Source organism: Camelus ferus, chromosome 5 (genome assembly GCF_009834535.1).
Source record: "Camelus ferus isolate YT-003-E chromosome 5, BCGSAC_Cfer_1.0, whole genome shotgun sequence".
Taxonomy (NCBI): Eukaryota; Metazoa; Chordata; class Mammalia; order Artiodactyla; family Camelidae; genus Camelus; species Camelus ferus.
This window is the reverse complement of record NC_045700.1, coordinates 78,533,058-78,553,326: the sequence shown is the minus strand read 5'-3', so window position 1 is coordinate 78,553,326 and position 20,269 is coordinate 78,533,058. Positions and strand designations below refer to the sequence as shown.

General features: G+C 39.2%; 1 protein-coding gene across 9 annotated transcripts in view; it reads right to left on the bottom strand.

Moving 5' to 3' along the window:
* The window catches only part of NEMP2 (nuclear envelope integral membrane protein 2), a 299,564-nt gene that overhangs the window by 49,065 nt on the left and 230,230 nt on the right, over nt 1-20,269 (bottom strand). For 8 of the 9 annotated variants that reach the window (XM_032480175.1, XM_032480176.1, XM_032480177.1 and 5 more), the window contains one exon: nt 3,617-3,819. The gene's annotated coding sequence lies outside the window, so the exon portion shown is untranslated. Of the gene's footprint in view, nt 1-3,235; nt 3,346-3,616; nt 3,820-20,269 lie in introns of all 9 variants that reach the window. The other variant, XM_032480174.1, reaches the window with a different exon arrangement.

Genomic DNA, 20,269 nt, shown 5'->3' with positions numbered 1-20,269 from the left:
TAAAAATGTGTTTTCTTTTTTGAAATTTACACATTGACTCAAAATGGGAGTATGCTTCTACACCAACTGTGACTGAAAAATATTGCCAGTCATATCAGTAAACAAAGGATGCTGTGGCCATCAAGTCATCAGCCACTACTGCCGCCCCAACGGTGAGCAGAGGAACTCAGGATGCAGACAGGCAGGCAGCTCAGCCTCTGTTGCCACCCGCAACAGGGCCGCCTGAGGGAACTCAGGATGTCGAAGAACAGGATACTGGCCAAAGACAGCTAGGTGCGTCTCAAGGGAATGATTTCAGTGAGTCCGGACTTTTGCACCTTTCCATACATAGAAAAGCATTAAATTCCTTAACGTGAAATATCTGGTTTTCTTTCATTAACAGTAATCTTTTGATGTTCCAACTACCTGGTCTTTGTGGCAAAACTCCTATATATCCTGGCTCCTCCCCTGCCTCTTGGAAGCAGTCCCTTAGGGCCATCTGAGAGGCTGCCTCTGGGTTCGAGTCCTCAGAAAGCCCGCCGAATAAAACCTAACTCTCAACTTTCAGGTTGTGCTTATTTTTTCAGTGGACGCAGTCATATGTTTTTCCTTTTATTGATCTTGTTTAGTAGACTTACATAACATCCTTATTCTAAAGCATCCAATTTCCAAAATAGCAAATCTTTTCTATTAGGATAATGAAAGAGAATAAATTAAACAAAGGAGTATGAGTTATAATGGGGAAAATAAGAAGATAATAGGAATGGTAAATAATGAAGAAAGCAGGGGGGAAAAAAAGGAGAGACAGGGTAGAATGAGCAATTACTAATCTGTATGGTCTAATGTGAGATAGTTCAGTTAACTGGGTCACTTGCCACTTGAAATGATGGGCGGGATAAGCCATTAAGACACTGGAGCAAATAGAAGGAAAGAGGGAGGAAGCCGACTCCTTTTTCAGGCATGCGTTCTGCAGGTTAGAATTTGTTGGTCCTCACTACACTGCAGGTGTGTCCTGGGAAATGCGTGTTCATGTGGCTTGGCAGTAGTATTCTGATGGCACTCCTTTTTTTGTTGTTGTTCATTTAAAGATAATTTGCCTAACAACCATGCTTAAAATAATCCATCTAAATATTTAAGGCTCTTACCTTCTCTCTGAAATAATTAAAACAAGGCTAAAACAGGCCAAGGAAATTTTTAGGCTCTAAGTTTCAAAGGGCCAGACCTTCCAAGTGACTGGGGCTTTATAAAGATTTATTCCTCTGTGTAAATTCTAAACCCACTTTAGAGAAATCAGCTCACCTAAACCCACTAGTATTGCTTGGATTGTTTTAGGATTAAGAGGTTACTCTTCCTGCCTTTCATTTCACCATCACACCTGGTCCTCTATCGCCTTTTTCTCATTTTCTCTCTTTCTGTTCTTTGCCAGATGTAATAATCACTGGAAATGTTATACATTCTTTTTAATACTTTGTCAATCTTGAACAATAGACACATGAGAATCTTGAAATTCTTTCTTTGTTGTAAATAGGTATCCTTTATGTTAAATAGGTTTTTATTACTTTTCATCCTTACAGCTATCATAAAATAAAAGGTTTAGAAAGCAATACAAAATAAGTCTATACCTTGCATCTCTTAAGTATGTTATGCCATTTTCTTCTGGCATAAAGTATAGTTGTCAAAGAACCCCCAATGGTAATCTGATTTTTCCCCCTATAAGTCAATTGCTGGTGTTGACTGGGTTCTCAATGGAATATTTTTTTTTCTCTCAAGTTCATTCATTTTGCTAGAAATATGTCTTGGTGTTGATTAATTCTGCACCAACATTCTCAGCTACATAGCGTGCTTTTTCAATATGAAGTTTCATATTGTCTTTCATTTAAGAAAATTTCTCTTTAAGTATAATTTTTAGTATTTGTTTTAGCCCCTTGTTTTGCACTTCTTCAGATTCCAATTATTTGAGGTTGAATCTTCTTTGTCCATCTTTAATATTTGTCACTTTCTGTCAAATATTTATCTCCTTTATTTTTTATTTAAAAAAGTTTCTCCTTTTAAAATTTTATTTCTTCCTACAAGTTTAGTGTCATTTCTGAATTTTTTTTTCTAACTGTCTCCTAGGTTTAGCCACCTCAGTGGTAGAGTTTTAATAATGTTTTCATTTCATGTCTTGTATCACTTTCTTAATGTATTTTAGCTACTTTTGAGATAGAAGGTTATAGTTTTGATTTGTTTTGTGAGCATATCTTTCTGGTTCAGGGAGATTATTTTGCTCATTGTTTTTCTTAGAAACAACTTTGCAAGGCATTTGACTTCACTACTCTTCTGCTTCTCACTTTATGTGAAAATGGCTTTCCAGGACGTTTAGTAGGAGACGTGGCTTTGAGTAGCTTTTCTAGCTTGACAAACTCCCTCTTCTGTTGTGTTTAAGTAGTGTCAGGAAGGGTCAGCTGGCTTTCTGAGATGTCCTGGTTCGGTTTGCTCCTCCCCGTGTTTATCTGGGCCTCCCCTGTCTGCTGTTCTGCTGTCTCTGTCCAGCTCAGTTTTGATTCCATTCTCAGCATCTCTCTTCAGTGTGATGCTCCATCCCAGAAGGAAGCTCTGGCAGGTCAGTCTCTAGAGAGAGTTCACAGGGCCTTCACTCTCTGTGCAGAGCCCTTGCACTCACTACCTCCTGGATTGGGCAAAACCTGCCCACATGCTTTCCAGTAAACAGTCCTTGCTCTTTGGGGCTTCTCCTTTTCCCAAGTCTGTCAAAGTCTGTCAGGCTTCACCCCTTCTCTCTGCTTTTCCTGCTCAGACGCTAATACAATTCAGGCTGCTAGTGGGTCGTCCTCACGCACACGTATTTTGAAGTTTGTGTGGATGCCTTGTAGCCTAGTGTCAGTGTAAATGTTGTCCATGCAATTTTGATTCTGCTAAGTTTTTCTGTATGTTTTTCTATTAAGATTTGGATTCAAAATTATATTGCTGCTATAGTCATCTTCCCAGAACCCACCAAGTATATTTAAAATATTCTCTTATTTAGGTAGAATGCACATTTTCACAAAAATTGGAAATGGTACATTGATAATAACTTCCTAACCACTGACAACTTATGATAACTTTAGCAGGGTTTAGGAAATATATTCTCAATGTTATAAAATCCTCTGAGAGCTTCAGAGCAGCATATATTTTGGTCTACTTCTGGTATAACTAAAGAGAGGAAATTTCTGTGTCCCTGAACCAGTTTAAAAAAATAGGTGCTCCGTTTCACACCTACCATGAAGCAGAACTACTTATGTCCAGCATCTTGCCGATACAGCGATGCCACATGGAACCACTCCAAGTGCTGCAGGTCACACAAAGCGCACTGCTGAAAGCTGACCTTCACTGGCAGGAAAAAGCAAACCACAGGGGCAAAAGTCCAAAAACCGAAAGTCCAAAAAGCTTTATAAAACCTTTGGCACAAGACAGGTTACAAGCTATTATAAAAATGATAGTTCTCGTTGTATAAGAGGTGTGTTGACACAGTGTTTTCACATATGTTACCTCATTTCATCCTCAAAATAACCATCTAAAAGAGGTATGGTTATTTTGAGTTGATGAAGTTGAGCTTAGAACACTTAAACGACTTTAAGACATTAGCAGAGAGGGCTCTTACCACCTCTGTCTGTAAAGGGTTTGCTCTTCCACCGAGGGCTCAGCTTTGGAGAGATCCCTGCGCAGCACGTGGGAGGAGGTGAAACCTGCCTGGCCAGCTCTATCAGTCATCATCCATATATCTCCGGAGGACCCATGGGGTGACAGGTGCTGCAGGCAGATCTCCTTCACAGTCTGGTCTGGCTTTGTCTAGCACCGGAGAGCCTGTAAGAGACAGAGGAGCATTTGAACCTGGGTTTTTGGACTTTTGCTCCTGTGGTTTGTTTGTTCCTGCCAGTGAAGGTCAGCTTCAGTGGTGCGCTTTGTGTGACCTGCAGCACTTGGAATGGCTCCATGTGGCATCACTGTATCTGCAAGATGCTGGACATGAGTAGTTCCTCTTCATGGTAGATGTGAAAGGACAGTGTCAGAGCATTTCTGGTGCTTGTGGCACTGCTTCTCCAGTGTTTACTCTCCAGTACTCTGAGCAGCAGAGAGGAGACTCCTGCCTCACCTCCAGGGAACCTTTCATTGCATTCTAATATTTTACCTTCAAATTCATGCAACTTTTAAACAATTCCACCCCCACCTCCTTAACAGAGGCACTGGGGATTGAATCCAGGACCTTGAGCATGTGCTCTACCAATGAGCTATACCCCCACTCCCAACCCATGTAACTTTTAAATTCTACTTTGCAATATATATGTGCCATTTGAATACAAGGAGAGTATTTTCCATACGTGCCAGTAAGTGAAATTGCTGTTATAGGGAGACCTAGACTCTTCCTCCAGTGGCTTTTGGTACCTCCTGGCATATTGCTATGTCCTCCTAAAGTGCTCCTCAGTTTGAAAGTATACGAAGTGCAGAGAAGTAGGCTGTGGCTCTATCTAGGGAGTTTGAAGGTTTTGCTAAATTTTTGAATTTTATTCTGTAGACACTGAGGAGCCAATAAAACATTTCAAGAAAGAAAGTGACCTGATCAGTTTTGTGGCTTAGAGGAATGGCTTTGAACTTCTTTGATTGTCATCTGTAGTAAGAAATACATTTTACATGGCAATTCGTATGCAGATTATACATTATCTATGCGTATGTATATATATGTGATTGTATATAAGTATATAAGAAATAAAAATTTGATGAAACTTTGCCTACCCTTATATTTTCCATTCCATTTCCAATCTATTTCATCTAGAAAAAGTTAACGCAATCCACTGAATTGGTTGTGCAATCTCTAATGGACTGCACCTCAGGTAAGGACAGAATTTATGTGCTTCATTCATATTTCAAATGGAACAGAGCTGTACTCATTAAGAAACATTTTAATGCTTCTTCCTGGAGGGTTAGGAGATGTTACTGAGAAGGAAAAGGAGAGGAGTTTCTCAGACCCCATTACCACCATTTCCCTGGGAGCCCGCACACCATTTCCCTGGGTCCAGATTCTCTCTGCTCCCCTCAGTACCATCCATCTTCTTGCAGCCTGCCCACTTCACTCTTGGGATAATTTATTTCAAACAGAACCTTCTCCAATCATCATCCTTGACTCAGGAAGTGGGAGAGGGTAATCTCTGTCTTGAACCTTAACCCTCCCTCAGATAGGAAACACTTGAGGGCAAAATGTAGCACATAACGCAGACCATATGTATGAGTTCGCGAAGGCTGCTGTAACAAAGCGCCAGACAGGAGGCTCAAACAACAGAAATGGATTTTCTCACAGTTCTGGAGGCTGCAAATTTAAGATCAGGATGTCAACAGAATTGGTTTCTTCTGAGGCCTCTCTCCTTGGCCTGTAGAAGGCCAATTTCACATGAGCTTCCTTCGGTGTGTGTCTGTGTCCTAATCTCTTCTTCTAAGGAGACCAGTCAGATTGACTTAGGGCCGACCCATAAGAACTCATTTTCACTTAGTCACCTCTTCAAAGGCCCTACCTCCAAATACAGTCACATTTTGAGGGTTTAGAACTTCAACATATACATTTGGGGGAAAGAGATTAAAATTCAGCCCTGTAAAAAATAAACAGAAACCTCAATTAAATAGTCAGGAGACCAGAAGGGGGAGCTCTGATGCCCTATGATGACAGCAGAGTCCAACAGAAGAAGAAAGACTCCCTCTTTCCTGGTAAGAGCCCAGCCAGTGAGAGACGGTCACAGCTTGGCCAATGAAATGCCACGGACTCTTTGTTTACTATAGTGCCCCCCAACTTCTTTCCCCTCCATAAAAGAGCTCTCCTCTCCATTTTTGTGGGGCACTTGGACATGGCTCACCATGGTTGCAGACTCTGAATTGCAATTCTTTGTTCATCTCAAATAAATCTATTTTTCCTAGAGAAATAGTTATTTCTCTAGTTAGCAGTCTGTGTTTTAGGTTAACAGTCCATGTCACCATATATTTTTTTCTTAAATCAAATACAGCCATTTGTATATTCTACAAAATAAATGCCAAAATACTAGCATTACAAATTGTATCACTCCTATTCACATAATATAATGAGTTCAGTTACTTAGTTGTTTTGTGGATAGATTGTTCATTTTAGTAGCCCCCTAGGAGAGAGTCTTGAAGACTAACTTAATTTTTTTTAAATAAGAGGGTCTTAGTTTTTATTTTACTGTGAACTTACTGCTGCCCAGCTGTTTCATCTTGCTCTTGACTAGAAAACTTTTGCATGAGAAGCTGATTTTAAAATGGTAATTAAAGGATTTTCAGTAAAAGAGAAGAGAAAGACAAGAAATCTTTGGTTTGGGATTCTCTGAGCTGACTGAAAAGAGAAAATCCAAACAGCCCTTTCTGTCTTTGGGAAGTTTAAGAAACAAGCCTAGCAGATCTGAATTAACTCAAAGAAAAAACACAGGCTAAGACCAGTAGAAATGGGACACGGACTCGTCAGCTAAGCTCTGGCCTGGTAAGGCCACTTGCCAGCCAGGAAGCTCGTCTGGTTACAGAATGGACTGGGTGTCTCCCGTCCCCTCCTCCCCTCCAGCTGCCCAGAGATGTACACTGAAGCACCACCGCGGGGCTCTCTCTGGTCTGCATCCAGCCCTGCCAGTCCACGCACCTCACCTCTTGCCTCTTATCTCTCCGTGGAGCCACAAACACTCCCCAGCTTCTGCCTCTGAGTTTCCCACTTTACATTGACTCCAGGAGGCTGCTGTGGGCGGGGGCCAGTGTCCTAGTATCCAATCCGAATTTGCTGATTGACTGGTTGATTGATTCATCAAATTTTATAGACCCCTCTCCCCCCTCCCTATTCCTTGGCCAAGTCCTTTTCAGCTCTCTGAGTCTGTAATCCATTCTATAAAAGTGGTTGTTCATCAAGATGATCTCTATGACTCCTCTTCACCCTAATGTTATGAGCCTAAGCTTCAGTTTCAGACTTTAGTGTATATTTTTAAAATAATCCCATGTATATTTACAAAAGAACCTTAATATAGAAGTTGCCTTTGCCTAACAGCTAGGGAAAGAAAAGTACCCCTTTCTTCCTAGGGTTTTAAGCTCATTTTGGATGGAAAATTCAAGCTCACCTACACCATGAGTCTTACTCTTGTTCCTCTGCTCTGCTTGGGCCACTCTTGTTTATGGAAGCAACTCTGAGGTCACTGCTAACACTACAAATAAGCTGAAACATTCTCCTTCAATGACATTGGCAGGTTTACCACCAATGATCAGGCTAAATAACCCATATATAATTCTGAACAACATAAACTTAAAAATTCCAAATGACCATCTGTAAGATGGCATTGTCAGCACTGCTTTGCTTTTTAAAATCAGAATTGCTAATGAATTGTTTTCTAATGCTCTTTTGGACCATCGTATGGATATTTTCTTAAGACATTCACATTTGCAAACTGGCTTTGTACTGTTTTCTCTGCTCACCCACTCATCACCCACACATACCTGACCTCCTACTCCTTGCTGACTCATGGGCCCAGCCTCCTCCCACACACTCACTCAGTGACCGGCCCCTACTATCTCCCCTCTCCTTTGTTCTCTCCCAAATCCACCCACTCAGCTCCTTCACGCACGCAGGTGGGCATGTTTGTATACCCACTGCTCAGCAGCCAAAGCACAAAGCATAATGGCTTAAGAGGGGAAGAGAATAATTTTTCCAATGGCCATTATGGGTTTTTTTTATTTTGTTTTGTTTTGATTAACAAGCTCTATCCACACATGAGTAGTTGATAGACAGATTTTTTTATACTTAAATTATTTTTTCAAAACTCCCTCATACATAATTGGATTTTCTATTTTGAAAAACTCTACCAAAATATATGTGCACTTTGAGTGCTGTAATTTTTTTTCAGTGACAACAGATGCCCTTACCTTTTGCTCAGATTGAAACGTTTTACTCATATTTTAAGTGAATGGGTGTACCAATGAGACAATGGCTCATTGGGATGGTTATTCGAAATGACAGTATCTGAGCTACAGCTGGAGTCAACAGCAGCCCCAACAAGATTAATTAGCTGTAAATTATGCCAGAGCAATTCCAGAGCCAACACCAGAAACAAGGGTCTGCCCACTCATCAAAGTCCTGCCAAGACTTCTCCTTGGGGAGGCAGGCCCCAGGGAGGCAGGGAGGCAAGCCTTTGCTTCTTGTGGGTATTTCTAAGGCCACCAGAAAGGCCTTCCCCAAATCACCCTCACTCCAATGTTGCTATGCCTAAAATTCCAGCATTAGAGAGTCATTCCTGAACCTTCTCAGTATTCAACATATGAAGAATGAGAAAGATATTGTTGGAGTTCCTTCCCATTTGTGATAACTATTTTTATCTTTTCAAGGAGTACAGATTATATGCCACATGGCTTGAACAGAATCTATCCTGCAGCATTATGAATCGACTCTTTAACAGGAAATATGGGCATAACGGTGGCTTTAGGAGTGCATGATTGAATTCGTGCTGGTATTTTTTTGTTTTTCTTTGTTGTTTGACTTTCTCAATATTATAATTGATGTGCACTCCTCAAAGGAAGGCTGGGGCCATTTCTCCATCTCACTTCTCTCTCTGAGGTATAGCACCACGTCTAACATGTAGTGGCACTCAGTCCAAGACTGGAAAATTGCTACCCATTCCTGGTAATTTCTCTTGTCAGCACTACACCTTAGAGCCAGTTTTATTCTACTTTTTATCCACCAGTATTTTACTCTTCATTTTGACTATAACTACTCTTTCCTTTAAATTTTCACAATGCTGGCTCCACTTGCTGATGCATTTATCACTTTCTCTCTTGTATCACATTTAATCTTAGAGCTCTTCGTGGCTTGTAAGAACTTTTTAAGTTAGATCTCTATATGATTTAACTTTATATCCTCACACAAAGCAAAGAGGCTTACATAAAAAAAAAAAATCCTTACATAGAATGATGCAAGCGAAGTATCGGAAGTAAGAAACAAATGCCTTCACACCCATTCCACAGCTACCGTGGTGACATGACTGCCACCAAGTCTCTAGTTGTGAGCTTCCAGCTAACGACGGTTGAATGAAGGTAGGCATATATCTCCTCTCAGTAGAGACCAGAAGAAGGGTTATGAATGGAGGTGATATTTCAATCAATATTTGGTGGGAAGAGAATAGAGGAAAGTTAACTGGCCCAATAGGAGGGGAATTCCCAATCTAAAGTGTGTGCAGTGGGGGATACTGAAGATAAGCAAGATACTTCACCTTGAAGAACCTGAAGGAGGCCCAGGACTCAGGGTCCCCGGATTTGGCAGAAGGTGATGGTAAGGAGTAGGGTGTAAAGCAAAAGTAGAAAGCTTACATACGGAACAGTCAACTATTTTTATGCCCCTAGGCACAGAAAATCAGCAGCCAGGCTACTCCTCCTTGGAGGAGGAGGAAAAGGGAAATTTATTTCCTGGAGACTCTGTAGGAAAGGCCTGGGTATAAGAGGAGTCAGGTCTGTAGAAGACATGGATAAGGCATGGAGATGTAAACAGCAAAATGAATTGGAAGTCTGCACTGGGAGTGGCTGGATCATTTGTGCCCTCTCCACTGCCACACAAGTTGATCAGGAAACTAACCCTAGGCCAGGCTTTTTCAAGCTGTGGGTTATGATATCAGTTATGATTAGTGGATTATGAAATCAGTTGAAAGGGTCATAATGAACATTGTCATGGGTTGGGTTCCTCAGGAAGCAGATTCTGAGAGAGAGCTGAGAGTTCAGAATGTTCATTAGGGCATGCCTTTGGGATCAAAACCTGGAGAAGGAAACAGAACTGGACACAGGAGGAAGCAGAACTGTGGTTCAAGGCTGAAGGATGCTTTAGCCAAGCCCATGGGGAATTACTGAAGCTAGAAAGGCTCTTCAGAGTTATCCCAAGTCAGGCCAAGGTAGCCAGGCCTATATCCCCTTTATCCTTTATTTGGAGATGAGGTCTTTAAAGAGGTGATTAAGTTAAAAGGGTAGTGTCCTTATCTGATATGACTGGTGTCCTTACAAGAAGAGGAAGAACCACCAGGGGCGTGCATGCACAGAGAAGAGGCCATGGGAGGACACAGTGAGAAGGCGGCCGTCTGCAAGCTAGGGAGGGAGGCCTCCGGAGAGAACAAACTGCTGACATCTTACTTGGCCTTCTTGCCCCTAGAGCTGCAAGGAAATAAATTTCTGTTGTTTAAGTCACCCAGTCTACAGTATTTTGTTATGGCAGCTCTGAAAAATTAATCCATCCCTCTTCACTGGATGTGACCATCCCAGGAAGTGTGACCTTGGGCATGTCCACTCCTGAGGGGAGGCAATCCCGAGAGGGGCTGCCAGCTGGAGACTGCCCACCAGTGGCACTCAGCAATGAGGCCACTAGGCTTTCTCTGCAGAGGATGTGACTGGTACATCACAAGGTCTGTTGCAAACATTAAAGAAAAGAGAATCAATAGATTAAAGTATCAGAGAGCACTTACATGTAAAAAAATTACTGTTTCATGAAACTTTTTTGCATATATATACATACGCATATATATGTATATGTATGTGTGTGTGTGGACTGGACATGATGAAAAATCATTTCTTCCTGACTTTTAAATACTTAAAAGTCACTTCCCTAGGCAAGATATTAGAGAAATGTTTTCCAAAAAAAGCTAAACAGACCCAGAGAAGAAACAAAGTGTTTTCTCCATCATCCATAAGTGAAGCCATGATCTGATAAACCCCATCCATACACACAGAGTTCCTCATTGGCTTTTTAGCACCCTGTTCTTAAATATAAACTGACAAAAAACAGACTGTCAGGTATATAAGGAAACTCTAACCTAAAATAGAGGACTCAGTATGATAAACAGAATATAGAATACAAAGGAAACTATAGAGAAGAGGAAAAATACTGTTTCTATGATAATTTATAGCCTCAAAAATTATAAGAAAATTTGAATATATAAAATAAAGGCAGGATGCTATGATAAAAAGAATGTTAAGGAAAAACAAGAGTGGGCTCCTGAAAATTAAGAATACAATGATAATAATAAAAAAAAAACTTCAGTAGAAGGATTGGAAGATAAAACCAAGGAAATCTGCAGAAAATAGAACCAAAAGATGAGTCAATGAACAATAAGAAAGAAAACATATGAGATTTAGAGACCCAATCCAGTAGGCATAATATCTGACCAGAAGAAATTCTAAAAAGAGAAGAAATGGAGGAAAAATTATCCAAGAAAAGTTCCCAGAACAGGATGGCGTAAATCTCAAAATTGAAAATGTCCATCAAGTACTCAGCACACCAAATATAAAAGGGTACGTCATTGAGAAATAAGTGTCAGACCAACCACTGGGAATAACGAAAGAATCTCAAAAACTTCCAGAGAAAGAAAAACAAATGATTCTCATACTAAAAAGTAGGAATCAGAATGCATCAGACTTTGCAGCCACAATATTGGACTAAAAAAAAAAAAAATGGAGCAATACCTTAAGAATTATGAAAGATAATTTTTTTAAGCCTCAAATACCAGACACAGCCAAACTATCAATAAAATGTGAGGGCAGAATAAAGATATTTCAGACACAGAAGAATTCAGAATGTTTACCTCTTATGTGTCTTTTTTAGGAAGCTACTGCAGGATATGATCTAGAAAAACAAGGGGGGAAACAGGAAAGAGAAAGACATCGGATCCAAGAAATAGGAGTTCCATCACATTTGGATAGAAAGGGAATCCATGTGATCACTGCGAAGGGGATTTGAGCGCAGCAGCTCTGCAAGAAGCCTAGAGAACACAAGTTCAAACTGATGCAACAGGACGCAGGGCTCCAGGAAGGTCTGCAAGAGAATTAAGAAATTTATAGAATGCTTCATGAATTTGAACGTACTGAGAGAGCTTCACTTCTGGAAGAGAATAGGGAATTAATTTTTTGATGGGTATATAGAAAAGCAAGCACATAAATAAGATGAGATGATCACCAATTCCAGAAAAAACAAATTTGCACCAAGAAAGATAATATAATCATAGTACATTACATGTCTCAGCCTTAAATAATACTTACATTATCTTAATTATGTAAAAACTGAACAGTGACCTGAGAAAAACATCATGGTATAACTATATTGGGAGAATAAGAGGAAGGTATAAGAGAATAAATCCATATTTTCCATAGAAAAGAGTCATAGATATTACTATCTAAAATTTCGAAAAGTCAAGAATAGCATTAGAAATGTGAAGATAAGTACCAGAAAAAACAGCTGAAAGTTGAGTGTGGCTGTTTCTGGGAATGAAATTAGAACCAAAACTTGTGGGTTGTGCAGGAAAAGGGGATGCTCTTTTTCTTTCTGACTTTGAAGAGAGATTTGGCTTTTAAAACTCTATGCATTTATAACTTAGGTGAAACAATTTTAAAGAGAAAAATAATAATACAGGCATATTATTTTTGAGATATGGAGGCAGCATCTTAAATGCTGTAGGGAGTCCCGGGGATGTAATGAACACATAGGGGATACAGTCAATAAAATTTTAGCACCTTTGGGGAAGGATGGTAACCAGACTTATTGTGGTGATTACTTCACAGTGTGTAAAAATATCAAATCACTAACAGAATGGCGTATGTTAAGTACAACTTAATATAAAAAAAAAGCTAAAGGGAGATGACTTGGGGGGGGCAGGCAGAACAGGAGTCCATCTTCACTGGAAGCACTATTAAACCTTTTGATTTTGTAGGCTTATGATGACATTACACTGAAGGATATTCTTAAATAAAAAATTAAAACAATTAATTTTCAGGAATGGATGCAGGCATGTAGACACTTAGGATGGGTTCTGAATTTTAGCTCTGCTGCTTGCAGGTTCCTAACATTTAAAATCTTAACATCTTTCTTACAAAGGGCAAGAAGTTCATGAGGAAACACATTTGGAAGCTTCTGGTGGACTGAAAATGATCAATAAAAATTTCCTTCTTTCCTCTTACAAATAAAACAGGTTGGGAAGCATCACCTTAAACAGGTGGCATAAAAATCCATTATAAGTACAGGTAGCCATTTAGATAAAGTCTTTTTCAGTGCTTCCTTATTAAATTTATAAGAGTAGCTAAATTTTCCTGCCTTTAAGTGATCTTTTGATGTCTCCCAAATCTGAATGGAAATTGTTACATTAGGTTCACGTATGACTTTGGATTGTTAAATTCAGCTACGAGGAACTTAATAGGGACCCCAAGATAGCTGTTTAAACAATGAGATTACTCATTCCCATAAAAAGAATTCCAGAGAAACTAGCCTAAGGCTAACGAGGTGGCTTCGTAATCATCAAAATCCTGTTGCTTTATTGCTAAGGTGAGAATCTCAGCTCAGAGAGTGCAAGCCAGCACGTCCACCCCACAAGAGCAGGATGGAGGAGAAGGGTGAGCCCTTTCCCTTTCAGGAAGACTTCCCAGAAGTCACTATCCTGTCTCCATTTAGGTCTCATTGTGAGGAACATAGTCACACGACCAATTAGCTACAAGTTTGGTTGCAAGCTGTGGTCTTTTAGCTGGGTGGCAACATGTCCAGCTTAAAAAGGAGTTTCTTTAATTTGAGAGAGGAGAATGAATATTTGGTAGGCAAGCAGCAGTCTTCACAATATGTTTTAGTAACTGCCATGTACTTCATTTCAAACAAAAACCATCTGTCAATTTGTTATTTCATATATACTGCTAGAAAAGCTGACATAAGCGTTAATGAAGACCAATTAGCAAACTTATTATTTGAAGTCTTGATTATATATTTGCATTGGACTTAATAATTCGTGATTAAGGCAGTGTAGTCAGGGGATAAAAACCCAGATTCTGAAGCAGACTGCTTGGCTTCCATTTATTATTCATGTGACCTTAAGAAAACTGCTTAAGGGCTCTGTGCCTTAGTTTTCTTTTTCATTAAGGTGGAGATAAAATTAATGGGACCTATCTAATAGGATTTTGGAGGATCAAATGAGTTAATACATGTAATGTACTTAGAATACTGTCTGGCATATAGTAAGTGGTCAATAAATGTTAGCTATTAATATATCTTTTACTTGAATTAAAAGCTTTTCCTTTAAAATCATAGGTATCTGTGACAATCTGATTCTCGCTTAAGAATTTCCAGATATGCAGTATTTTCCTGGTGTTGCATTTGTAGATAACTTAACAATACTAATCCCCAGAGTCAAACCATAGGGCTTTACTTGAGCTAATAAATGTGATGACCCACGGTAGCATTATGAGAGGAATGGAGTTAGGCACTGGGAAAACTGAACAATAACTGGTTTGTCTCTTTTTCTCTCCCTTTCTCCCACTTCCTGTTTTAAAAGACTTACTGATGATGTCATTGCCTCTCCTCTCCCTGCCACAGACAGTCTCCTGTTGCCCCAGGGCTGTTCAGATTCTTGGTACCTCTACCCCCACTCTGCAGCATGCCTTGCTCATCTGTAGTACCTTCCCAGTCATGTTCTCTAATAATTTTGATGGTTCAAAATTATAAATTGCCTAGATCGGGGCAAAAATGTCATTTATATGTGTTTCTCTATCATTTTTTTTTTCGGGTTTTCCTCAAACATCTCTACAAATAGGAGAGGATTTATTTTTCTTTTAAAAAGCAATATTAAAGTAAAAATTTGAGTATTAATTGCATTAAAACTATAGCTAAGACACTTTCCTCACCTTTTAGAAATAATTAAAAAATTATATTTAAGGAAGTTTTAGAAAAGATAAGGAATTCATATTTCCATTAACGTGTGGTTTCATCTTTGGACCTAAAGCAACTGCTTGGGTTGCCTCCATTTCCTTTTAGAGGGAGGGGGTAAATAAAGGTGGAGAACACGTGCCTTATCACATTTCTGGGCAAAACTGGGACACACATTCCTTCTGTTCATATTCTGTTGGTAAGAACCTAGTCACAAGGCAATACCTAGATTCAAGGGAGGCTGGGAAATGAGCTCCATAGCTGGGCATCCCTGTGACCAGCTAAAGCTGAAGTGGGGTTTCTGTTACCAAAAGGAGAAAGGAGGGAACAAATGTGGAGTGTGTTAGCAGTCTTTGCCACACAAACATATCACATAGTTGCAATACAGTAAAAGCAAGTTTATTTGCTTTTCACTTAATATTATATCAAAAGCTTTTTTTTTTTTAATGTTACTACCTGGTCTTCATAATTATAAAGCAATAGCTTTATAATAATCAACGTGTGTATAATCAACAAATTCTTTGACTCTTTCTATTGTTGAAAATGGACATCCTTTTCAGTTCTTCACAATGTCACAAGAGATCTTTCCATGAGTACAGTGTTTTAAATCTTCTTGGGATGATTCCCTTAGAATAAATTCCCAGAAATAGGATTACTAGGTCAAAGGGTGTGTGAATAGTTTTTGATTCTTAATGTTTTTGTTCTAAATTGGTTTCTGAGAAGGTAGTACCAATTTGTTCCCAAAGGAAATATGTCCATTTTTTTAATGAATGTGGGGAGGAAGACATATTCACATATCCTTGTCAGTAGAATATTTTCAGTTTTCAGGGTCTGGCTGGAATGATCAGGAAACGTAAGACTTGGGGTTGAATGGTTGAATCTCTTATTCTGACACTTCCTAGATATATATTCCTGTAGGGAAGAAGTTACTCTTCTTGTGTAAGATCCCTTACTTTAAAACTGAGGATAAACATAGTTCCCTCATAAGGCTGTGTGGTAATTTTAAAGCTGTTGACAAATATTCTGTTTTATCATTTTCTATGCACAAGTTAAAAATACAATTTCCTGCTCTTTTGAAGCTAGATATGGCCAAGTGACTTGCATTAGTCAGTGAACTAGAAGCAAAAGTGACATGTATCATCTCCAGGCATACATTTTAAGAATCTGTGTGTTGATTACCACATTCTTTTCCTCCCTTGCCATGTGATCAGAAGTCTTTCAGATCATTCCAGCTCTTTAAATGAGTCCTCGAGTAAGGATGGCACAGAGCAAAGCCCCAAGCCAACCTGTGATGGATATGTGAATTGAGGAAGAAATAAATCTTTTTCTTTTTAAGACACTGAGACTTTGAAATTGTCTATTATTGCAGCATAATCTAGCCTATCCTGCCAGTTTTCTCAGGATTAATCAAACAATATGCATAAGATGTTGAACCAATGCTAGAGCCTCAATATACATCCTTTATGATAATGATTACTACCATTCATTCAATGCCCACTATATGCCAGGCATTTTTATACATTATCCGTAATTTTCAGAACAACCTTGCATACTATAAAAGTCTTCATTTATAAAGGAGAAAACAAAGCCAGAATGATTAGTATTCTGCCTAATACCATCCAGCTAGGAAGCTGCAGAGCAGGGATTCAAACCTGGTGTATTTCTTTCCATCTTTATCTTTTTTCATTGTCTTTGGAAGTTTATGGCATTTACTTTCATTATTTACATCACTGTGTGAATCTTTTTACATTTGTTTTGTGAACTTCCTGCAAAAGCCCCCTCTATTTTCTTAAACTTGTTGCAAGATAAACAGATTTGAATCAAAGGTACAGCCGCTTGCTATTCAAGCCTCTGCTTGTTCTCCTGAAGAAACCACATGAACTCAAGTACCTGTTACATTTTTCTTGGCTTGAAAATACCTGAGAGCAATTAAGATTTATATGCGTTTGAAAGGGAAAAAAAAAAAAAGATTTCAAAACTGGAGTGGAATGAGTCAGATTAGAATGAGTTAGATTAGACTAAGTAAATTCTCAAACCAAACACTTACTGACACTGTGTGTCTCTTACTGACACTGTGTGTCTCTCTGTCTTTTAACAACTTTAGTAAGATACAATTCAACCATCTAAAATTACAATTCAATGGCTTTTAGTATCATCACAGAGTTGTGTATCCATCGCCCCAATCAACTTTAGAATACCTTCCTTACCTCAAAAAGAGATACCACACCCCTTAGCCATCATGCGAACCTCAACCCCCAGCCCCAGGCAAAACTGCTAATTTACTTTCTGGATTCTGTCTCTTTCCTGTGTCTCCCAGAATGTCAGTTTCCCTCCATCCCCAACAAATTATTCTCCACCCTCCCTCCACTTCTGCCCCATGCCCAATTCTGCAAAGCTTCATTCAGTTATTTTTAATTCAAAGCCTAAATTCTACAGTATCTAGTGTAAGAAACAAGTTTCTTTTCTTCTAAAAATTTTTTTTACTTTACTAAAAATTTAGAATTTCCTTGCTACGTATTACTAAAGGTTTAAAAATACACATGATTTTTTCTTTTAAAGCTCTCATCTGTTCATGAGCTGATTATCTAGTTTGTAGGGCTTTCAAAACTTTTTCTTCTCTTTTATTGTTCTCTTATAAGCCATTTCACAAGTTGTTAGTACCTCTAACTCATTGTATAAATGAGTTTAACTTCAAATAGATGAGATAATTAAAATTGCTCTCTTATGGATCTGTTATTTTTAAAGTGTTGGTTAGGAGAAGACAGAAATTGAAAGTAATGGTTAAAAAGAATACCCTTCGCCACAGTTTTGCTTTCTGTGGTTACCTGCAGTCAAGCATGGTCCAAAAATATTAAATGGCAAATTCCAGAAATATACAATTCACAAATTTTAAATTGCATGCATTCTGAGTAGGATGACAAAATTTTTCATCATCCAGCTCCATCCTGCCCGGGACGTGAATCATCCCTTTGTTCAGCATATCCCTCCCGTTAATCACTTAGTAGCTGTCTGGGTTATCAGATCAACAGCCGTGATATCACAGTGCTATTGTTCCAGTCACCCTTCTTTTATTTAATAATGGCCCCAAAGTGCAAGAGTAGTGACTCTGGTAATTCCAATATGCCAAAGAGAAGCTTTAAAGTGCTTCTTTTAAGTGAAAAGGTGAGAATTCTCTACTCAGTAAGAAAAGAAAAAAAAAATCGTATGTTGAGGGTGCTAAGATCTATGGTAAGAATGAATCTTCTATCTGTGAAATTATGAAGAAGGAAAAAGAACTTCATGCTAGTTTTTGTGGTCACATCTTAAAGTGCAAAAATTATGGCCACAGTGTGTAATGAGTGCTTAGTTAAGATAGAAAAAGGCATTAGATTTGATATTTTAAATAAGATATTTTGAAAGAGAGAGACTACATTCACACAACTTTCACTACAGCACATTGTTACAAGTTTTCTATTTTATTATTAGTTATTGTTAATCTCTTACTGTGCCTAGTTTATAAATTAAACTCTATCATAGGTATTGATATTAAATAAAACAGGAAGCAACAAAATGCACAAAAGCATTAAGAGGATGGGAGAGAGGGGAAGAGAGGAACTGTTCACTAGGAAGGAAGAGACGGATGAAACTTGTGAATGCTCACATACCCCTGAAACAGCATTTCCACAATGTGCTGAATTGACGATGAATTAACTGGTTTACGGGGGTCTGGTTCTAGTCTCTACTTGTGCTGTGCTGACTTGTTTTCTCTGTGTTTTGGATACAGTTTGCAGTAACAGCAACCTGTTAGTCTCTGGTAAAACCCAGTTCAAAGATATGTGAAGCCTGGACATGTGAGGTTGAATAAGCACATCCTAAAGCCATGAAATGTATTAACATTGTTGGGCAGTTATGGCAACGGAAAAACAGTGTTGATGAACACGAATGCTTAAAGGGCGATGGCTTAACATAAGGAAAAAGCAGGCACTAGGTAGGCTAAGAGGACATACATTCCTTTATTCGATGAGCTTTGCAAATTCTAATTCTGCTCTGTTTACAACTGTCCTGTTCTCATGAAGCTTACCCTCAACAAATGTTTATTCAGCAACTATAAAATTATGCATAACTCAGTGGCTAGGAACTCTGAGAATAAAACAGAGAAATGACAGGACACCTGGCCTCGAGACTGCGGGAAAGCACAGATTATGTCTGCGAATCAGTGAGTCCAGCGTGTAGACGACTACATTTGTGGGGAAAATGGAAGAAAGAGTTGGAGGAAAATAGGACTCAAATCAGTAGGTTCTTACATGCCAAACATGTTAGAATTTGATTCTTTGGAAAGCAGGGACACACTGTTTTTGTTGTTGTTGTTGTTTGTTTGTTTGTTTTTCTTTTTTTGCTTTTAACTTGAAAAGAAAGCAATCAAAAGTGTTTCTGGCTATTTATTCACCTATTTTTTGTCCTATTGATATGATCTTTTTTTAGATAGTAAATGTTCAGTGAACGAAAACAGTATCTATTTTACTTGCTTGTTTAATGTCCAATGCAATGTGGCAGGCTATGCTTAGTATTTAGTTAGTGTAAACACCAGCTGTTATTAGAAATTTATGAGTTCTTAGTATGGAAGGAATGAAGGACCCCCACCCTCATTGTTTTTAACATTTATTTAGCTAAATTACCAACTGCCTCACCAAGGAAAAATAAGAAACCTAGGCAACGGTGGCAAACAATTTGCCCAAGAAGACCACTTTTAAATCCCACTGACATTATCAGGTACTAGGGAGTGTAGACAGTCTATAAGGAGTATGTTCTATATTTCGTTGATTCAGCATTTTTTTGTTATGTCTGTAAGTAGACTCCAGGAAACTAACATACATTTAAATTATCTAAGGTTCTGGCTAAACATGATCAATCTTATTCCCCTCTTTCATTGTCCTTTATATCCTCTGTGGGGTCTCCTAGCCCTGAGTGACTGGTTATAATGGACAGGATGAAGGCTGCCACCCCAGGCACCATGTTGTATGGGCATCTGAAGAAAGGACGGGGAAACCTGCCACAGTTAAAGGGATGGAGGGATGACGGTGACTACGGTAAAGCCTGCCTTTGCTCCTCCAGAAATTTCAAGAGGGAAAACAAGAGTTTTTGTAGTTTCCAGAAATAGGACCGACTGCCAGCTTCTTTGCATCCCCCGCCTTAGCCAAGCTGTGGGAGAACAGGCAGGCACATGCAGGCGGACTACTTTCCTGCTTGTGACAGCTCCAGATTACAAACGTGCAGAACAAGATTACAGCGCAGCGTGCCCAGGCCCCGGGAGACGAGTAGGGTGAGCTGGGATGAGGTGAAGGAAAATCACAAAATCGAGTAAAACAGAGGAAATGATGGGAAGAGGAAGTGGGTGGTAGCTATGGCAGGAAGGTGGTATGAGGAGGTTGAGTGGGGGAGAAAGGATGAGGGCATGAGACGGAAAGCCTTGTGCTGCCTGGGGTGCGCCTGAGAGAGGTGTGGGTGTGTTTGCAGAGGAAGTTGTGGGGGCAGTGTGTGTGCAGAATGTATGTTGGGGAGCGGTTTTATGATGTAGGAGTGGGAGGGTGTGTGCAGTAG